The sequence below is a fragment of the Protopterus annectens genome, chromosome 4.part0, assembly GCF_019279795.1.
Source record: "Protopterus annectens isolate FY-2018-M chromosome 4.part0, PAN1.0, whole genome shotgun sequence".
NCBI classification, from domain to species: domain Eukaryota; kingdom Metazoa; phylum Chordata; order Ceratodontiformes; family Protopteridae; genus Protopterus; species Protopterus annectens.
Window position 1 is genome coordinate 950,098,134 of NC_056733.1, and position 15,098 is coordinate 950,113,231.

The 15,098-nt window shown below is 46.6% G+C and overlaps 1 protein-coding gene across 1 annotated transcript in view; it reads right to left on the reverse strand.

Moving 5' to 3' along the window:
- LOC122799695 (ankyrin repeat and KH domain-containing protein 1-like) overlaps positions 1-15,098 on the reverse strand; it is a gene marked incomplete in the record, with an annotated part of 3,928,199 nt that overhangs the window by 189,973 nt on the left and 3,723,128 nt on the right.

Here is a 15,098-nt window from a genome sequence, read left to right on the forward strand (position 1 = left end):
TTTTAGGTACCATTGAAGTTTCCTCATATGCAGTCTTGCATATGGAATTAGTAGGATGCAGGATGCCATGAAGCCCAAAGCCTGCAGAATTTATCTTGCAGATAACTGGGTCTTTGTTGCCAACACTTTGTAACAGGTAGTCAGTTGCCTTTGTCTGGCGTGAGAAGTCATCTGGGCAGTTGTATTCAAGCTTGTACCCAGGAATGTAATCTCTTGTGAGGGTACTAGTTTTGATTTCTTTTTGCTGAATGTGTACCCTAGGCATGTTAGAAGTCTTTTCACAAATGCCAGATGTTGAAGAAGAATGTCCTTGTTCTCTGCTTGAATGAGACAGTCGTCCAAGTAAGGATATATTTGTATTCCTCTTTGTCTGCAGAATGCAATTACTGGTGCCAGGCACTTTGTAAAGACCCTGGGCGTAGTAGATAAGCCAAAGGGCAGTGCAGAGAATTGGTAATGCATTGAACCTGCCTCGAATCTTAGGTATCTTCTGCATGGTTGTCTGGAACATGCAGGTATGCCTCTTTTAGGTCTAAAGTCACAAATCAAGCATTCTTGCCCAGCATGGGCAGAAGCTGCTGCAAAGTCAACATTTTGAATTTTGGAATATCCAGGAAAGTGTTCAGAATAGATAGGTCCAGTATCAGCCTCCAGGCCTTGTCCTTTCTGAGTACCAAGTACAGTCTTGAATAAAAACCTTGTCTCTGCTCTTGCTCTGGTACTTGTTGAATGGCCCCCATGTCCATGAGGGAGGAGACTTGTTTTTGTGCCTCTGCCCATTGATTTTTTGGCAGATCTGGCCAGCCGTTTGCCTTTGGCAGAGTATGGAAATGGAACTTGTAGCCTTGTGACAATATGTTTAGAACCCACTTGTCCTGCGTTATGATGTGCCAGTTTTGAGCAAAAAGAGCTAATTTTTCCCCTAAGGGTACTTGCCAGAAGATAAGTGCTTGGTGCAGGCAGGGGGAAGTCATTGAGATGGTTTTCTGTACGTTTATGATCTATCTTCTCCAGCTTTGGAGGTAGAAGCACCCCATTGCTTGGGCATGTAAGAACCTTGCGCCTGGGATCTGCTCCTAGGGCGTCTGGGTCTGCCCCTTTGAGGTCTGTCTGACATAGGAAAGGACCAATTTTTTTGTAGGCCAGTGTCTACTAAACCTAGGTGGCTGTACTTGTAAAAAATCTTTGACAGTTTGCATAAATTTAGCTTTGTCCTCCATTTTCTTTAACACCAAAGTATCATGTTGTAAAGGTGCATCTAGTAATTTAACTTTAACATGATCAGACAGATTTTGTTCCTTTAACCAAGCATGCCTTCTAATTACAGAACCCATAACTGCGGCCCTGCAGGAGGCCTCCAAAGAATCAAAAAGTACAGTTTTGTACCTACCATAAATGTAGATGTCCGATAGACATGCAACTGCAGTCATAACATGTGGGTTGTCCTGCCTCAGGCAGCCCTCGGTCGGCCGGATTCCAAAGTCTGGGTCCGACGTCGCCTGATGTCGCATTTCTCTCCGATGTCAGAGTGGCTGGAGTACATAAGCATCAGCCGACGCCAGTTTCTTCAGTGTTTCTTGCCCCAGATGCCAGGTGCCCTCCAAGGATGGCTGTAATCAAATTGGAAGACAAAAACAGGATTCCAAACAAATAAATGAGCAATAAAACAAATACACCATAACAGATATCCCCAGCTAAGAGTAACAGGGATAGAAATGGTCCCTAGGCATAGAGGGAGGGAAAATCCGACTGCAGTTGCATGTCTATCGGACATCTACATTTATGGTAGGTACAAAACTGTACTATGTCCTTCAAGAATGCAACTGCAGTCATAACATATGGGTAGAATACCATAGCTTAGCTGGGGGAGGAGGAATGCTCTAGGAAAGAGATGGAGTGGCAATCAAACCCTGCAGGACTGCCGAAGCAAAGCCTGCTCTGGATCTGGAGTATAGAGGGAGATTGTAGTGTTTGGAGAATGTATGCACGGAGCTCCATGTAGCAGCTTCTAGAATGTCCTTGGTAGGCACCCCTCTTAAGAATGCTGTAGAGGTGGCTGTAGCTCTGGTGGAATGTGGTCTGACAATGGCTGGAACAGTCTTTCCATGAAAGGAATAACAGAATCTGATGCAATGTCCAATCCATTTAGAAATAGTCTGTTTTGAAATTGCTTTTCCTTGGACTGCAGGGCGTAAGCTACAAAAAGTTGTTCAGACTTCCTACTGGCCTTGGTTCTGTCCAGGTAGTATCAAGTTGTCTGTGAATGTCCAAGGTATGCAACAGTCTTTCCCCTTATTCTCAGGATTGGGGAAGAAAGCAGGCAGATGAATGGCTTGATTTAAAGAAACCCTAGAAACCACCTTTGGCATAAAAGTAGGGTTGGTCCTTAATGAAACCCTGTCTCTATGAAAAATGATAAAGGGTGGTATTGCCATTAGGGCCTGAAGCTCCGAAACCCTTCTTGCTGATGTAATTGCCAACAGGAAAGCTGTCTTCCATGAGAGAAATTGCAAGTCAACTGAAGCTGCTGGCTCAAATGGAGGTAGAGTCAGTTTTTCTAAGACAAAATTGAGGTCCCAGGCTGGCACTGGGGCCTTTCTTGGCAGCTTAATGTTCTTGATTCCCCTGAGGAATTGCCTTAGTAAGGGGTGAGAAAAAACAGGAGGATCAGTGTTGTATCTAGCTGAAATAGCAGATGCATGCATCTTTATGGAAGAATATGAGAGGCCGTTCTTTAACATATCTGCCAAATATTCCAAGATGAGTGGGATGCTCAACAATGATGCATCATGTCCCTTGCTGGTATTCCAATTGCTGAATCTTTTCCACTTTGCTAAGTAAACCTTTCTGGTGGATGGTCTTCGAGCCTCTGTTAGTATCTGCTGAACTTCCTTGGAGAGAGATAAGCTGAAGTTATTTATGGGATCTCCCAGGCTGTTAGCTGCAGTGTCAGAAGATTTGGATGCAGTGTTTCGAAATTGTGTTGAGTCAAAAGTAGAGGCCACTGGGGGAGGGCCCACCTCCTGGTGTGGCATATGCTCCGTAGTAATGGGTACCAGTGTTGTCTTGGCCAGTCCGGAGCTATTATGATTCCCTTGGGCTTCTCTGCTTTGATCTTTAGTAATACTGAGGTCATCAGTGGCAGAGGTGGGAATGCATAGTTTGCTAGGGAGTTCCAGTTGAATGAGAGGGCATCTATTTTCCAAGCTTTTGGATGGTATGTCCTTGTGCAAAATTTTGGTAGAAGATGGTTGAGTTGAGAGGCAAATAGGTCCACTTCTGGCTTGCCCCATGTCGAAGTGAGTTGTCTGAAGGCCTTCGGATGTAACCTCCACTCGTGTGGATCTGTGAAATTCCTGCTTAGTCTGTCCTCCAACACATTGTCTTTTCCTGGAACAAACTGGGATTGTAACTGGATGTTTAGGTTCAGTGATTTCTCCCAAAGCTGCATTGTCAGTCTGCAAAGGGGGTAAGAGTGGGTGCCCCCCTGCTTGTTTATGTACCACATCACAGTGGTGTTGTCTGTCCGTATCATTAAATGGCCTTGCTGGAGTTGGTGTTGAAAAGCCTCGATGGCATGCATTACTGCCAGCATTTCCTTTTGGTTTATATGCAGATGTGTTTCCTTTGGAGACCATTGTCCTTGTATACACCTGCCTTCCATGTGCGCCCCCCCATCCAAGGTCTGAGGCATCTGTAGTCATGGTCTGTGTTATCTGTGGTTTTTTGAATGACATACCTGTGTTTGCCTGGCTCACAGAGGCCCACCATAGGAATTCCTTTTGTAGGCATGGAATGAGTGGTATGATTGTCTCCAAGTTGCTGCTGTGTTGAGACCAAATGCTTTTTAGGTACCACTGAAGCTTTCTCATGTGTAGTCTTGCTAATGGAACCAGGAGAATTCAGGATGCCATGTAACCCAGGGCCTGTAGGAATCTCCTTGCAGTCATCTGGGTGAGTTTTGCTAAACCTTTGAAGTAATGAGTTAACTTCTCTTGCTTGTCTTCTGTCAGGTAAGCCATCTGAGAGGCTGTGTCTAGTTTGGCTCCTAAGAAGATTATTTGCTGGGATGGCTGCAGTCTTGACTTTTGGAAGTTGACTGTGTATCCCAGAGGTTGAAGTAATCGTATGACATAATCCAGGCTTTTTGTCAACATCAATTTGTCGTCCGCTTGTATGAGGCAGTCGTCCAGGTACGGGTAAATTTGTATACCCTGGAGCCTGCAATGAGCAATTACTGAAGCCAGGCATTTTGTAAATACTCTGGGCAGTAGATAAGCCAAATGGCAATGCTGAGAATTGATAATGCTCTGGCCCTGCAAGAAATCTGAGGTATCTTCTGCAGCTGTGTCTGATAGGGACATGCAGGTATGCCTCCTTGAGGTCCTGAGTAATCAGCCATGACCCCTTGCCCAGCATGGGAAGGAGTTGCTGTAGAGTCAGCATTTTGAACTTTGGTACTATGAGAAAGGTGTTTAATGCGGACAAGTCCAGTATTGGTCTCCATTGAGATTCTTTTCTTGGAACAAGGAACAGTCTTGAGTAAAACCCCTGGTCTTGTTCTTGTTGTGGAACTCTTTCTATTGCTTTCATTTGAGTAGCAGAGTGATTTGCTTGATAGCCTCTACCCTCTGATTTTGTGGTAGGTTTGGCATGCCTTGTTTTCTTGGTAAGGTATGAAAATGAAACCTGTACCCTCGGTCTATAATGTCCAAAATCCATTTGTCCTTTGTCAGTCTGTGCCAGTTTTCTGCAAACAGAGATAATTTCCCGCCCAAGGGAGCTTCTAGTTGTTCCCTGGTAGGCGGTAGTAGAGGAAAGTCATTGAGATTGTGGTTGTGGGGCAGGTGAACCCCCTGCGTCACTTCTTTGGTTTCCTGGCTGCCATTGTCGTCCCCTGAAAGGGCCTCTGTATTGGCCTCTTCCTCGGCCACGTCTGTTCTTACCCCTTTGAAACTTTTCTGGATTAGGAAAGGACCAGATTTTTGAAGGCCAATTCCTACTGAATCTGGGTGGTTGAACCTGGAGGAAATCTTTCACAGTCTGAACTGATTTTGCTTTTTCTTCGATGGTCTTTAACACATCCTTAGCATTTGCACCAAAAAGCTTGTTCTTTTCCAAAGGTGCATCCAGAAGTTTTGCTTTTACATGATCTGGTAGAGGTTGATCTTTTAACCAAGCATGTCTAATGACTGCCCCTGTCATAGCTGCCCTACATGAAGCTTCCAGTGCATCATATCCACACTGCAGGAAGTGATTGCTTACTTGCTGAGTATTATGTACAGCTTCCTGTAAAGTCTTCCTGTCTAAAGGATCAGGAGTGGCTAATGTTTTTTGTAAATCTTCTAACAGATAATCCTGATATTGCAACATATGAAAAAGGCAATTTAAAGCTCTCATAGATAAGGTTGTGGATGTGTAAACCTTTTTGCCCCATCTCTCTAATGACCTAGCTTCCCTGTTGGAGGGCAAAGGATTTTTTGAGGTGGAGGCTGAAACTCCTTTAGGCCCCTGTGAAATAGTTTCCAAATCAGCAGTATGGGCCCTGAATAAATGGGAATGAGTTTCTGGGACCCTGTAATACCTGTCTGGCTTGGCTGGAGCAGGAGGAAGAGAATCAGGGGTAGCACTACAGTCAGAATACAAATCATCCAGAACATCAAGTACAGGAGGAATAGCTAAGGGCCTGTGCTGAGGCTTCTTAAGGAAAGTCCTAAGGCGTTTCCTAGAATTAGAAGTTATGTCCTTACCATAACGTTCCATGTGGAGTGTTCATCTCGCCGTTTGTTCTTACACCTGGGTTCGGAGCTGATCCTCGGCTCCGCGTTGGCCGCTTGGCAAGCTCTGCATCGAGAAGAAGCTCGAGACCAGCCTAAATCCCACAATCCCCCTCTGCCTTTACCTCAGATCTAGTTTGCAAGCAAACCAGAAGTCAACAGAGAGAACAACACATTCATGCCAAGAACAACATAGCTGAAAAACATATATATATATATATATATATATATATATATATATATATATATATATATACATATATACAACAACTGCTTAAGGCAGAAGCAGGAGAAACCAAATCAGACACCAAACTGGACGTTCTTCCTGAGGGTGGGAATGTAAGAACAAAGGCGAGATGAACACTCCACATGGAACATTATGGTAAGGACATAACTTCTAAATGTGAGAGTGTTCAATCTCGCCGTTTGTTCTTACACCTGGGTAGCGTCCCTAGCTCCATGTTCCTGAGGAACTCACGGGAGAACGTTCTTAAGCACAGTGGAACCAAAGGTTGCCCTGTCCCTAGAAACCCTGTCTACCTTGTAATGAGAAATGAATGTATGTGGTTTAGACCAAGTGGCAGCTGCACAAATAGTGTCTAATGGTAGGCGAGCTGCATGAGCCAGGGATGTAGATACTGATCTTGTAGAGTGCCCCTTGGGCTTGACAGGTAAAGTTTGTTCCGAAGCAGCATAAACAAAAATAATGCAATCAGATAGCCATTTGGAAAGGGTTCGTTTAGTAACTGCCATACCTTTCCTGCTGTCTGCAAAGGCTATAAAAAGCTGGTTTGTCTTTCTGTGATCCTTTGTTCTATCCAAGTAAAATCTAAGTGGTCTATGAACATCCAACTTGTGTAACATATATTCCAACTTATTGGAGTGGTTTTTGAAAAAGGTAGGGAGCTCAATGGATTGATTAATGTTATTAACGGAGCAAACTTTGGGGAGAAAGGACGGATTAGTGCGAAGAGATACTCCATCAGAGTGAAAGATCAAATAAGGGTGTTTAATGGAAAGAGCCTGAAGCTCCGACACCCGCCTGGCCGATGTAATGGCCACCAAAAAGAGGGTCTTCCATGACAAATATTTCAAAGGACAGGAAGAGGCTGGTTCAAACGGTGGTAGCATCAGCTGAGATAATAGAAGGTTCAAGTTCCAAGGTGATGTAGGAGTTCTAACTGGTGGTCTAATATGGAAAGATCCTTTCAGAAAGGCCTTACAAAGTCTGTGAGCCATAATAGGAGCCCCACATTCTTCCACATGAAAGTTCGAAATGGCAGCCAATTGCACTCTCAAAGTGGCAGGAGAAGCTCCTTGGTGGAACAACTCGGTCAAAAACTCCAAGATCTTATTCAAAGGAGCTATCACAGGGTCCAATTGCTGTGTATTTGCCCAGTGCACAAAACGCTTCCATTTACTAGTGTAAGTCTTTGTATGGAAGCTTTATGAGAAGCCACTAGTATATTCTGAACTGCAGGCGAAAGAAGATCAGACCTGGCTAAGTGAAGCGGAGCAGCCAAGCTGCTAGTCTGAGGGAAAGTAGCGGGTGGGGAGCCCCTGACGAGTGGGTCAGTAGATCCGGCTCGGTCCAGGATCCAGGGTTCCCAGCGGTGTGCCAGAAGAAAGGGAAACCAGATTTGACGAGGCCAGAATGGGGCAATGAGGATAATCGTCCTTTGCAGGTTGTTGGCTTTCTGCAGAAACTTTGCAATCAGGGGAAAGGGAGGAAAGGCGTAAAGGAGACCCGGGGGCCAATCGTGAACCAGAGCGTCCCTGGGGACTTCCCCTGGAGGGGGTAATAGGGCAAAATAGCTCCTGCATTTGGCGTTCATTGGAGACGCAAAGAGATCGCAGGAAGGCTGGCCCCACTTGCGAAAAATTTCCTTCGCAACTGACTGTTTGAGGGACCACTCGTGAGGTAACAGGATTGCTCTGCTCAACCTGTTGGCTATGACGTTGGATGACCCCGGGATGTGCGTTGCTATCAGAAAACGACGCGTGGACTCCGCCCATTGCCAGATTCTCATGGCCTCTCTGCATAGCTGATAAGACTTGGTTCCCCCCTTGCTTGTTTATGTACCAGACTACGGACATGTTGTCCGTCTGAACTGCAATTGTCCCAAGAGGAAGAAGGGAAGCAAAGTGTTGCAACACTAGAAACACTGCCCTCAACTCTAGAACATTGATGTGCAGATTGTACTCTAAATTGGTCCATTCGCCTTGGACTGTGTCCCTGAAAGATGCCCCCCCACCCTATCAGGGAAGGGTCCGTGGTCACCGTAGCTGTCGGCGTGGGTAGCACAAATGGTCTCCTGCTGGAAAGATTGCAAGTCCGGAGCCACCAGGCCAGGTGTGATTTGCATATGTTCGTGATGAGAATTTCGTGCGTCAGGGGTAACTGTTGGAACGACCATTGTGCAAACAGTAGCCATTGAAGAACTCTCATGTGCAGTCTTCCCAAGGGTATCGCAATGAGAGAAGCTGCCATGAGACCCAAAACCTTCAGAACCAGTTTTGCTGGGGATTTTCTGGATGACAGAAGAAGAGATATATGGCTTTGTAGTGAGGCTATCCTTTCCGGAGGGAGCCTTAGAATTAAACAACGCGTATCCAATTCTGCTCCTATGAATGAGATATGCTGTGATGGCTGTAGTAAAGATTTTTCGAAATTTACAGAAATTCCGAGATGAACACAAAGCTGTAGTGTGTAATCCCTGGCCTGAATCAGTTGACGCTGGGTGGTGGCAGAAAGGAGCCAGTCGTCCAGATACGGAAACACCTGGAATCCCAGGCGTCTCAAGTGAGACGCTACCACTGCCATGCATTTGGTGAAAACCCTGGGGCTGAGGTCAGACCAAAGGGCAGGGCTCGAAACTGAAAGTGACTGGCTCCCAGCCGGAAGCAGTGATCCCTGGACGCCCTGGCCATTTTGATGTGGTAGTATCGTCCTTTAGATCTATTGAGCACATCCAGTCGTCCTTCTGTAAGAATGGAAGGATCGATTGAAGCGTGACCATCCGGAACTTTTCTTTCTTGATGAAGGTATTGAGTTTGCTTAGGTCCAGAATTGGCCTCCAGTCCCCTGTCTTTTGGAACTAAAAAGAACCTTGAGTAAGTTCGAATCCTCTTTGGTCCGCTGGGACTGGTTGGATGACTCTTTTTCTAGCAGCTTTGAAATTTCTATAGCTGCAGGGCCTCGCAGATGGGCGGCACATCTGGGCGTCTTTTCTGGAATTGGGGCAATAGGAAGGGAATTCTGTAACCTCTGGTAACAATGCTTTTACCCAATTGTCTGATGTAAGACTTTGCCATGCCTGAGGGTATAAAGCTAGCGACCCCGACTGCCTCCAGAGCAGGACAGTCGGGCCTCCTCTCAGGAGTGCTGGAAAGGTTTCTCAGGGGGTGTATCCCTGTCACCTTGGTTTTGCGGACCCCCTCTGCCGCCAGGCGGCGTCTTCCACCTCTGCCCCTCCTCTGCCTCTAGAGGGGCATCACCCTGTGTGCCTGGGAAAGAGCCTTGGGGTTTTCGAACCACATTTTTCCACCACATTGCCCCTTGGGGTACGGTCTGGATGGGGTGGAAAACGGACTCCGACAGCAGACAGAGTCTTTCCCTCTTGCTCACACCGGGTAAGGGTCTCCTTTACTTTGGGGCCAAAGAGAGTGGCACCATCAAATGGGGCGTTAGTAAAGGAAGACTTGAAGGCTTCCGCAAAGGAACATAAGCGCATCCAGGATTGTCTACGAAGAGCAATCGCTGAAGCCGCTGCCCTACTCGATCCTTCGGCTGCGTATGATATCAGCCTCATGGACGAGTTCACAATAGATGTAAGAGTATTGAGATGTGCTGTAACTTTCTCCGAGACAGCAGCATCTGTAGTACCCTGGAGGGTATCTCCCAACTCTTTGATTAGATCCCTCTGTAACAGTGTGAAATGGGTCAAATAGTTCAGGGATCGGATGGAAAAAGCCGCTGAACTAAAAATGCGCTTCCCATACCTGTCCATAGTCCTAGACTCTCTGTTAGGCGGATGGACAGATGAGGAAGATTCAGACATCTCATTTTTCGTGGCCGCTGCCACCACCATAGCGTCCACTGGCACTCCCTTTGTCAGATAAGCCTTATCTTGGGGGGCAGTAATATATTTATTGGGCTTTCTAGGGACTGGTTCCACCGTGTCAGGTGCTTCCCACGCCCTTCGAGCAATTATTTCCATCAACTCATCGAAGGGCGGAGTAACCCAGGAAGAAGGGCGAGCACCGAATGCCTTCAGCAAAACTGACTCATCCTCAGAAGGGGGAAGGGATTGCCAATCACCTCTCTGCTTTAGGATCTCCAGGATGTCAGAAAAGGAGACATCCTCTGAGGGTGACTTTGGGGACCCTTCTGACTCATCCAAGTCAGTGTCCGATGTCAAGGATTCTTGTGGAGAATCCAAGTGTCTCCTCTTACACAATCTTTTCCTCTGAACTTCCTCGGGGGGGGGCATCCGAGGAAGCCTCCGAGGAAGAGGGGGCACCCTCCAGGGGTGGTCGAGACACTGGTGCTAGACGCTTAGATGTAGCCGTGGGTGCAGAGGAGGATAATGGTCCTTTATGGGAAGGAGAAGCTGTTTCTGCTGAAGTGGTTGTCTGAGTAGACAACACCTTCCTCATGAGGTCGAAGGCCCCCGGGTCCCGAGTCGAGGTATCTCCGGTTCAAGAAATCGGAGGAATCCCGAGACAGGCACGAAGGCATCGACCCGAGGACGGAGCCGAGTCGATCCGAGCCGAGGCCCGAGAGGGAGCGTCGGAACGAAACATCGGTCCGACTCTCAGTCCCGGATCAAGGATGGATCTTCGCTCCGAGACTCCGGTACTGGGTCCGACGGAGTCGAGGTGAACGGAGCCGACCGAGAAAAGGACGGTTCTGGCACCGAGGGCTCTACAATCACCAGATCAGCCTCTCCCGGCTCCGAAGACTGGATAGGCCTCGGAGGAGGAACAGGTGGAGATAAGGGAAGGCCTTCGAGTCTCGACACCAACTGGGAGGAGACAGAGATGAGTTTGGACAAGGCCGTATTCTCCATCAATTTCTGCACCACGCGGTCTACATCAGTGTCGGAGAGGGGCCTGGAAGAACGCGTCGAAGGAATCGAAGACGGAGCCGACCTCAAAAGTGCCGGATGAGGGAGCTCCATCACCGGTTCCAAGACTCGAGGCTCGGTAACTGGCAACAGTTCAACACTTGGCCCCGAAGTCTGTGGAACCGGTGATCGAACTTTGAATGAAGAGCTCGGAGCCGATGACCAGGGCTCCGACGTCTTCGATTCCTTCGAGGATTTGGATGTCTGGTCTGATGCATCCAGAGCCTCTTGGAATGCAGGCTTCAAAAGGCCCCTATCCATAAGTTTCCTGCGCCTATCTGTCATGACCCTTCCACTGAAAGAATGACAGATGGAGCAGTCTTCTTGCAGATGGAGAGGGCCAAGACAGTAGACGCAGGAACTATGATGGTCTGTGACAGACATCTTCTGTCCACATTGGCACCGTTTGAAGCCTGACTTAGCCTTTTCAGACATGTTACAAAGTTAAATACAGTAAACAGTGTAATAGCCAATATAATTGCCCAGTCCAGTAAATTTGTCCAATCCAGCAAAATTTTGTCAAATCCTGTAAAATAGTCAATCCAATAGTCAAATCCAGAAGTTAAAGGGTGGGGTAGGCCCAGAAGGAAATACTCTAATAAAGTATATAAAACTTATATACGGAACCGAGAAACCCTCGATACACCACTCACACACACACACACAGTCAACTTTAAGAATAAATTTTAAGAGAAAATATATATAAAAATATAAGAAATAATTAATCTTAGCTTGAGGTGGTCCGAGCTCATCAAAATAGATGCGAACGTTGCAGCGGCAAACTAGATCTGAGGTAAAGGCAGTGGGGGATTGTGGGAGTTAGGCTGGTCTCGAGCTTCTTCTCGATGCAGAGCTTGCCAAGCGGCCGACACGGAGCCGAGGATCGGCTCAGAACCCAGGTGTAAGAACAAACGGCGAGATTGAACACTCTCACATTCAGAATATTCCTGACCTTGCCACTTGAAATGTTCCCTCATGGTGTGCAGAACTTCCCCAAAAGAAATATCCTCAGGAGGGGAGGCCGAGGGGATGGAATCTTCTGCATCCGAGTCCTCATAGGTCTGGAAGAGCTCTTCCTGGCTATCAGAGTGGACAGAGCCCTCAGAATCTTCATCTGAAGGAGTAGGGTCAGAGGGTTCAACCCGGGGCCTTTTATCAGGAGGAGGCTGGGATCCTCTCTCAGGATGGGCCTGTGAACCTCTAATCATGGAAATTAAATAAGCAGCCATGGACATAATTTGTGTCTCTGGAGTCGGCTGAGGTAAGGATTTAGAAGTAATATGCTTTGTTTTGCTGGCTGCCTTAGCCCTAGTGTAGGCCTTAATAGACATGGCCATAGGGGGCCTGGCAGCTCCACGTGCAGGAGTGACCTTGTCTACAGTAATGGTCTCTGGCATTTCCTCGGTTTCGGTATCTGGAGGAAAATCTATAACTGGCGGAGTAATGTCTGGAATCGGAGTCGTCAGTAATGCGGTCTCTTCGGTTCGGAGCGGTGGAGAGACCGTCTCAGAGGGAACCGGAGCACTTGCGCTAGGTTTTGGCGTGGATTCGGTGGTAGACGCGGGCTGAGGATGTCGGTCCCGGTCTTTTCGCTTTTTGGGAGTTTGCGTTGTCGGAAGATCCGACGGCATGGTGTAAGCAAAATTATCGCCGAAAAAATCTTCAGCGAACTCCGCCCGGCGCCTGAGAGTGCGCTTGTTGAAGCGAGCACAGGCTACACAGGCCGAAACGTCGTGGTCTGGGCCCAGGCAAGGGAGGCAGTAAGAGTGGAAATCCTTATGAGGTATTTGTTTACCACAAAAAAGACAATTGTTAACTTTTTCAGTAATTTCTGACATTGGCTGAGGCAAGAAAAGGTCCCCAACGGGGTACTTAGCTTTTTTGATAACTTCGGTATTGTAGAATACAGGAGCTGACCGACCGGCACTTGCGAACTGCTTCTGCTTCGGGCACCGCGCGGCAAGAAAGACTGAAGAAAATGGCATCGGCTGGTGCTTATGTACTCCAGCCGCTCTGACGTCGGAGAGAAATGCGACATCAGCCAACGTCGGACCCAGACTTTGGAATCCGGCCGACCGAGGGCTGCCTGAGGCAGGACAACCCACATGTTATGACTGCAGTTGCATTCTTGAAGGACATCCACATTGCAAAGTATGTTTTCCAACTTGTTCTGCTGCATACAATAAATCCTGCATTTCCTTGTTTTCTGCACATTCAGAGTTTAACAACATTTTCTGTTTAAGCAATCCCATGACATGTTGCTGATACTTAAGCATATGAATGACAGTTTAAGGCCCTTATAGCCAAAGTTGCAGATGTGTAAACCTTTTTTCCCCCCATCTATCCAGTGCCCTTGAATCTCTGTCAGAGGGGGTTGGGTATTTTGCCATGGAAGCCTCAACTCCCTTTGGACCCTGTGAAATAGTTTCTGGGTCAGCAGCAGGGTCTTTAAAAAGAAATTTGTGAGAGTCAGGAACCCTGTAATATCTGTCAGGCTTAACAGGGGCTGGGGGTAAGGAGTCAGGGGTCAGACTAGACTCCGAAAACACATCATCTACAAAGTCTAACACAGGTGTAATGGCTACAGGCCTGTGCTGAGGTAGTAAAAGAAAATCACTGAGCCTCTTTTTAGATTCTGAAAAATCTTTGCTCTCCCAGTGGAAATGCTCCCTCACGGTATGCAAGGTTTCCCCAAAGGAATAGTCCTCAGGAGGAGATGCTGAAGGTATAGATTCTTCAGCATCAGAATCCTCATGGGGGGGGAAGAGAATATCCCTGATCAGAAGAGGAATCAGAAGAAATAGAAGCACCTACCAAGGGGAGAAAACACAGAGAAGAAAAGGAGCCACTTTTGTGATTTTAAGTATTTTTCTTCTGATTTTTTGTTAAGTTTTACCACCTACATTTTTGGCATTTTCCGACTTGCTAAAGTTTATATCTGTAACAGTACTTGGAACACATCTAGAGCCTGTTTACTGCATTTCCTGTGTTGCACTTAATTTAAAATTGTTTTTTTTTCTCTAAAAACTGCATTTTACCTGATTTTGGCCTAGCACTCAAGTGTGGGGTCATTAATTGCACTGTTATGATTATTTTGCTGCTTGTGTATCTCTGCTACCTTTAAACTACAACAAAAAGAAAAAAAAAAAAAATCTTGCTTTTTTCCCACTTTCTGAAAGTTAGGAAAGTTCATAGTTCATAGGTTCATAGATTAGTACTAAGCTAACTGCCCTTCCGAGCTATTTTAAGCCTAGCCAATTATCCCTTGTGAGATTCAAACCCTGTACCTTGCGTTTGTAAGGCAAACACCTTAACCATTAGGCCACCCTCCCACGGATTTGCTGTTCTGAACTGTTTGGAAGTTTCTAGAAGGCCAGTGCTTGCTTGGACTAAAGGGAAGTCTCTGTGTTCACCACTGGGAGTGGTTAACACTGAACAGCCTGCCTGTCCCTGGAGGAGTGGTTACTTTCTAGAAGCTGTAGTTTTATTGGCCATTTTGGGTCAATTCTAAACTCCTTGATCTCTCTCGCTCTTAAAACCCTACAACTCTCTTTTTGCGCGGTTTTGCGCACTGAGCAGCACCGGGCAGCGCCACCTAAACATGTTTAAACTATTCCAGGCTCCACAAAGTCTGCTCTTCACTTTTTCCCTTACAACTGTTCAAACTCTCAAAGTAATCACTCTATTCTCTTTCTAAAGCCCTGCACTTGCTCAGCTCTTATAAGGAAACACTAACTAACTAAAGCACTATACCCTCCATGACTTCTCATAAGTATTAGGCTCCCGATTGGTCCTTCCTGATAAAGTGAAAAATCAGTTCCCTTCCCTAATCTGATCAGTAAAAAAACAGTTCCCTATACTAATCTGTTATGCCCAAGGGTCAGTTTCAAGGTTACTCTCCAGTCCAGCTGGTGAATCTGGGAATTTTGAGGCAATGTTACAATTGCCTTATGTACACAGACAACCCTCTCCTCCTTCCAACAAACTCTAATACATGCGAGAGATGCATTTACACAGCCAAACTGGAGGCAGAGCTCTCTCAACCCAAGACTGGCACAGTCAGTCAGGAGGAAAAGGTAACCACCCACACCACAAATCCAGTCTCACAGAGACCTATTGCATCTGCATACTCAACACATAAACACACAAAAACATACTCGGAGGCTCTAAATAAAAATCTGCCAAAACAGCA